General features: G+C 45.2%; 1 protein-coding gene across 1 annotated transcript in view; it reads right to left on the bottom strand.

Annotated features, from left to right (window-relative positions):
* Positions 1 to 5,697, bottom strand: part of TYSND1 (trypsin like peroxisomal matrix peptidase 1) — a 132,230-nt gene extending 126,533 nt beyond the window's left edge. The window contains exon 1 of the mRNA XM_085603851.1: positions 5,611 to 5,697. The gene's annotated coding sequence lies outside the window, so the exon portion shown is untranslated. The remainder of the gene's footprint in view (positions 1 to 5,610) is intronic.
* Between the last annotated feature and the right edge of the window lie 525 nt (positions 5,698 to 6,222).

The following is a 6,222-nucleotide window of genomic DNA, read 5'->3' on the forward strand; positions in this document are numbered from 1 at the left end:
CAACCATGACTCTTTTCACAAACTGCAGTTACCTTACTCTCATTTGGGTGCGACACTTGGGTTCATCCTAATGTTTTTTAAGAATGGGTTTGATGTATGTTTTTTAGAGTTCATCCATGAATATACCATAGTCCAACAAATGAATTACGATGGATTTGACCACAATGACAGCTGAGCTGTTGATGAGGATATCACTAAATATGTGAGCTAGTCAGAAACCCAATGGAGAACATGAAGCACCACAAACTTTGCTCACAAACTTTGGTCAGTGTGGCGTGTCAGTAGACAGTGGTTGAGGCAGACCAAGGGTTAGAATGAATGTCCTTTAGGGCCTACCTTCATGGCAGTACTTAATTAGTGCTGAAGGAATACTTATTGTGTCGTTCTAAGTGAGACAGATATGTCCAGACGTGGGTCCTGTGCACACTGTCACTGGATACAAGCTTCACCCAGCTGATGAGCCCATAACTAGGGCGAAACTGGTCCTGGGTTGCTTGTGTTCTGGTTCAAGGAGGACCTGGTTTGGCAGTTTGCGCTGGGCTGTTCCTATTGGAACAGGGTCACGACTGATTAGCTTATACCTGGGTCCAAACCGAGGTGGCACAGTGTGCAAAATAACAATGGATTGTGATGCGGCCTGAGTTATTACAAGTGGCTGAGATTAATTCAAGCATTCCATCCATCACTGTTTTGTATAGTTATAGTGTTACCCTAAGTGGGACAGGTATGCCCAGATGTGGGTCCTGTGCATACTGTGTCACTAGAAACAAGCTGCACCCAGCTGATGAGCCCATAACTAGGGCAAAATCGGTCCAGAGTTGCTTGTGTTCTAGTTCAGGCAGGACCTGGCTTGGCAGTTCAGGTTGGACTGTTCCTACTGGAGCAAGAGCAGGACGGATTTGCATATAGATGGGATCAAACAGAGGTGGCATGGTTTGCAAAATAACGATGGATTGGGATGTGGCCCTAGTGATTACCAGTGGCTGAGTTTAATCCAAGCATTCCATCTGTCACTGTTTTGTATACTCAACGAAGGTTGCCGGAGGTCCTCACTGGTACTTAACTCAAGACACCAGGATTTTCTATCTCCATGCACAATGTCCAGGTTTTCCGTTTCTTTAATTTAAGCATCAGTGAGCAGTACATCTTTTTCCACAAAGGTCCAATCGAATAGAAGACAAACAACCAATACATTTATCCTTCTTAAGTGTATTGCCAGCCCCTCTACTTACATAAACATTGAAAACAAAAAGGGGGCTGATGCTCTCAGTACAAGACCATCAAGTTCAGAATGGAGACTCTCCAAAGGTTTATCCCTTTAATTCCTCAAAGTCACTTCCTTATCACTCTAGATCTGATGGATGCATAAATCCATATTCTGATTTGCCAAGTCTAACCACAAGTTCTTGAGGTTTGCAGTTCTGGTGATCATTGGCAATTAAAGGTCCTTACTTTTGGCTTTAAAGCAGCCCCAAGATTGTCCACGAAGGTGTTGGCTCTGGTGGTGGCTCATCCATTCGCTGGGGATTCTGGTCTTTACATATTTAGACGATTGGATGATGCATGCTGCAGCAAAAGTTTAATTACTAGTGTTTTGAGATCAGACTAGATTGAAAAGTAATCCCAGCCAGGTCAATCTACTCAAATGTCAGCTAAGCCCAACTCAAGAACTGGTCTTTATAGGGGCTTGCTTTTGAACAGACCTTACAGGAGTCTTTTGCCAGAGGAGAGAATCAAAAGCCTTCAGTCTGTTCTGCAGGATTTGTTATCAATAGAAGAGGCCCCAGCGAGTCTTAGGTTGGAAGTTCAAGGCCACATGGCGGCACCTGTACACACAGTCCAAGGGGCAAGACTGTACCTTCGATCTCTGTTATGGCATCTAAACAGTCACTTCTCTACAGCTTCGTATCCCTTAGTCAAGTTGATTCCTGTGACTCAGGAGCTCAGAGACAATCTGAGTTGGTGGTTGATCACTGGAAGTCTCTCCAAGGGCATGAGCATGCATCAAAACCCTCCGGTGGTTATCACGACAGATGCCAGTGCCATAGAATGGGGAGCAACCCTTCAGGGCAAGTTATGTCAATTCAGATGGTCTCTTCTAGAAAGAAGGTCTTCAAATTGGAGGGCGCTCTTGGTGATTTTCAGGGCAGTGAAATTCTCCCATCTTATTGTGATGCAAAGGAACGTGCTGATAAGAACAGACAACACAGTGACACTTGTTCCAAGAGCCTCAATCAAATAGCTGTCCAATGGGCCTGTGGGCAGAGAAGAACTTGTCAGGCCTAGCAGCAGTCTTTGTCAGAGGAGTGGGAAATCTTGCAGCAGATGTATTGAGCTGGAAATTCTAATCATCCTAGGAATTAACCCCGTCCAGAGTGACCTTTAGGGAGCTATGCAGGCTTTTCGGGATCCTTTTGTGGATCTATTTGCATCAACAAGCAAGCCCAACTTCGAAGATACTGCCCCAGGTTTCCGGAAGAGGAAGCATGGGGAACTAATAAGCTGGTGATAAAGTGGCCAAAACATATTCTGTCCACCTTTCCCCCCTTTCCATTGATCCAGAGAGTTCTCCAGACGTTCCTGCTGGGGGGGGGGGAGGGTGACTACACCAAGTGGTTCCATATTGACCTCAGAGGTCTTGGTTTCCGCTTCTGAAGTCCCTGGCATTGCTTTCCCCTTGGGTACTTCTGAGATTTCCCTCTGCTCTCAAAATCTCTCCATTTCATCTCACACTGTTGGTTTGGAAGTTGAGAAGTCAATTCTCCTAGTGAAAGGTCTCTCCTCTTCTTTGGTGGAGGTAATTCAAAGTTCCAAACAGCCCTACTCTAGACACTGGAAAAGCTTTTGACACATGGTGCTCTTCGGGTAATCTATCAGCTCCACTCTGTGGGTTCTCCTCTGTCTTGTAATTCCTTCTGTGCGATTCTCATTTGAATCTGTCTCTATCGTTAGGGCTCAGTGGTTTGCGATCAAGGCTTTGAAGGAATTCACTGAACCTTTGTCCATAATATGAATACATCTCTGATGGCTGGGCTGTTCAAAGCTTGTTGGTGGCATAGCCTGGAAAGAATCACATCTCTCCTTCCTGGAATCTCCCTACAGCTTTTAGAACTTTACAATTTCCCCCATTCCAGCCTTCAGAAAGTGTAGACTTGAGATTTCTCTCTTTTAAGGTCCTCTTTTTGGTGGTCATTACATCAGCTTGGAGAGTTGGGGAATTGAAATGTCCTCCTCCTTATCTGAAATGTATGGACAATAGGGTGGCATTGAAACTTGATCCCACCTTTATTGCTAAAATTAACTCTGTTATTAATAAGTCCAAGATGATAATCATACCTTCCTTCTCCTTCTAACGCAGAGGAACAACTGATGAGTATTCTTGATGTTAAACATGCTTTTTTGATTTATTTTGACAGGTCTCAGCAATACAGAATGACTGTTACTTATTTGTGACTTTTGGACAATCTGGAAGGGGCAAGAGCGCATCCACTATCACTCTCATCAGGTGGCTCAAATCTACTATTCTCCTAGCTCTTCAGGATCTGGACGCGTGTCTGGCTATCCAGGGCAGATTCACCAGGATGATCGCTACTTCCTGGGCAGAATTATAGGGAGTATCAATCCAGGAGCTTTGAAGAGCAGCCACTTGGGCTTCAGAACATACCTTTGTAAGACAGTATCGTCTTAATTCTCTTTCAGATTGTCAACTAAAAATGGGCACTACTGTTTTGAATGCAGCTTTATAAGTACTTAGGATGTATGGGTGATGTACTCTATTTTGGGTTTTCCTTGCTGTTTTCTATCAAACATTCTGTGTGTTGCATTATCAAAGCTTTTGGTTCTTTAGTGTCAAAGGACTTTAGCTTGGTATATCTCACTTGTAAATACTGGGACGAAGGACGTAGGGGTCATGCCCCAGTTACTTAGGAGTAATCCTCATTACCCTTAGTCCATCTCGTCCTCATCATTACATCCCACCCACCCTGCCTCCTTTCAGTCCTTTCACTAAAGGGCGTGGATATTTACAGGAGGAGCCAGGAGTGGTAGCTCCCTTTATGGCACCCAGGTAGGGTGGGTGGGGCTGGCTTCAGGGTCCTTCCGCATTGTTTCTGGTGTGAGGTAACATTACCTTACTTGTAATGACTGTAACGAGGACGAGATAGACTAAGGGTAATGAAGATTCCCGGCAAGTAATTGTGGCATTTATGATAGGGGTGATTAATGTGGTTGTCTGAGCAGAGCAGTTTAATAGGGGACGTTATAGCATGGGGCAAAGAAAGCGGGCAGGGACAGTGCAAACCGCAAGCAGTAAGTAGAGGGATCAGTGTGTGAGCAGTGAAGGGATTCAGGGAACCATGCGGGTAGTGTCAGGAGACAGTGTGAGCAAAGGAGATATAGATTTGCCACTGAAATTTAAGGCATACATTTAACACGTTGGGGAGGCGATGTGGTCCGTCGGCTAGACTGCCGACTTTAGTGCTGGAAACCAGGGTTCGAGCCTCGGGGTCGCGTCCACATCCTGTGATTCTGGGCAAATCACTTAGGGGCATATCAACAAGGGCTTTATCTCTGCTTTTTTGGCTTTAAAAGCCAAAAAAGCAGAGATAAAACTAGCACCCTATCAACAACAGGGTGCTAACACGCAAATTTGCATGTTAGCACCCTTTTACTCTACGCTTCCCCTTGCATCTCTAATGAGATGCAAAGGGGGCGTTCCAGAGTAAAATAATAGGAGAAACGTCGCTAAGCGACATTTCTCCTATTATCAAGAATGTCGCTAACCCTGTTAGAGACAAAAAAAGCAGCGCTAACCGCGGTTAACGCTGCTTTTTTACGTCTGCTAATTTTCAGACTTAGCCATGATATCCTATGGAAGGAGGATATCATGGCTAAGTTTGCCTGTCCCTATCAACAAGGTAACGTGTGATTATCGCTGGGTTTCCAGCGATAATCTCACGTTAGCCTGTTAGCGTGTAGATTTTTATCGCTATTGAGATAAGCGTTGCTAATAGCACGCTATCTCAGCGATAAAAATTCACGCTAGCCGGCGATAATTATCCTCACGCTAAGAGCGCTGAGCGATAATTATCGCCGGTTGTTGTTGATATGCCCCCAAATCTCCCCGTGCCTGAATGTGTAATGTAAATACGGTGCTCGTGCAAAGCGCTCCAATACCTTCGGGTCGAGTTCGCGCTATATAAATATGCAAAAAAAAAAACACATGGATAAGTCCGCCACACTCATGTACTATCTGCAATTCTTCCCAATTTACACTCAAAATTGGGTGGTGTGGCCTGGGCCCCCACCAAGGGATCAGTTAAAGGAGGAATTTAAAAGTAAAATGGAAATAAACCACTCTTAATCAGTGGGTTAGCAATCGAGTTCCAAATGTCTGCGCATTCCAGCTAAAAGGAGCAAAGATTGAGGCAAAAGTCCCCCAATGTTTCACGTGTCCGTGGCATAGCTTTTCACAATACGATTTGGACATACCCCGAGCACTAAATACGCCTCTTGTAATAAAGAGAAGCACCCGTCTTCCAATTCACTCAAGAGTTGTACTCCACAACAACACCGTTGCCCAACCACCCCTCAAATGTGGCTCATCCTTACCCACTAATATCTCTGTTCCCTGCTCTCGTCTTCTGATCTACGACTCCACCTCAGCGCCTGCCACTCAATGACAGCTGCATATTGACACTAGAAAACATGAATCGTTACACCCCCTAGGCCCCGCCCTCGTGGCTACCCATTGGATGTGCATTTAAGGTTGGGTGATTGGTCGCTTTGGCTACAGCCATATGTCTCGCACCAGCTCAATGCCGCGCCACTGTAGTCTCCCATTGGCTGGTCATTAGGTAAATGACTCTGTTGGTTGTTTTGGCTCGTTATTCTCCAGAAGCTCACTTGGGTTGAGCCTTCGGTTGTCCTTGCTTTTATTTACTTTTTCAGTATTCGTTGGCAGAAATTGTTGTGTCCTACCTAGCCTTATAGCAAGCTGTAAAACGCGAGAGATAAGTCGTTGCGGTAATGTTGTGAAAGCGGTAGCATGCTGCCCTAATCGAAAGGACTGACAAATAAGCAGCTTGGAATCGTATCACGAAAGCAAGTTTTGTGGAGCCACCCTCTCCGTGAGACAACCGGCTAATTACTGCGTGTCATCATATCCTGCTTCCGCTCTAAGGGCGACGCTTCCCACGGCAATTGAAACGCTACTCGCAGTAT

Source organism: Triturus cristatus, chromosome 1_2 (genome assembly GCF_964204655.1).
Source record: "Triturus cristatus chromosome 1_2, aTriCri1.1, whole genome shotgun sequence".
Lineage (NCBI taxonomy): Eukaryota > Metazoa > Chordata > Amphibia > Caudata > Salamandridae > Triturus > Triturus cristatus.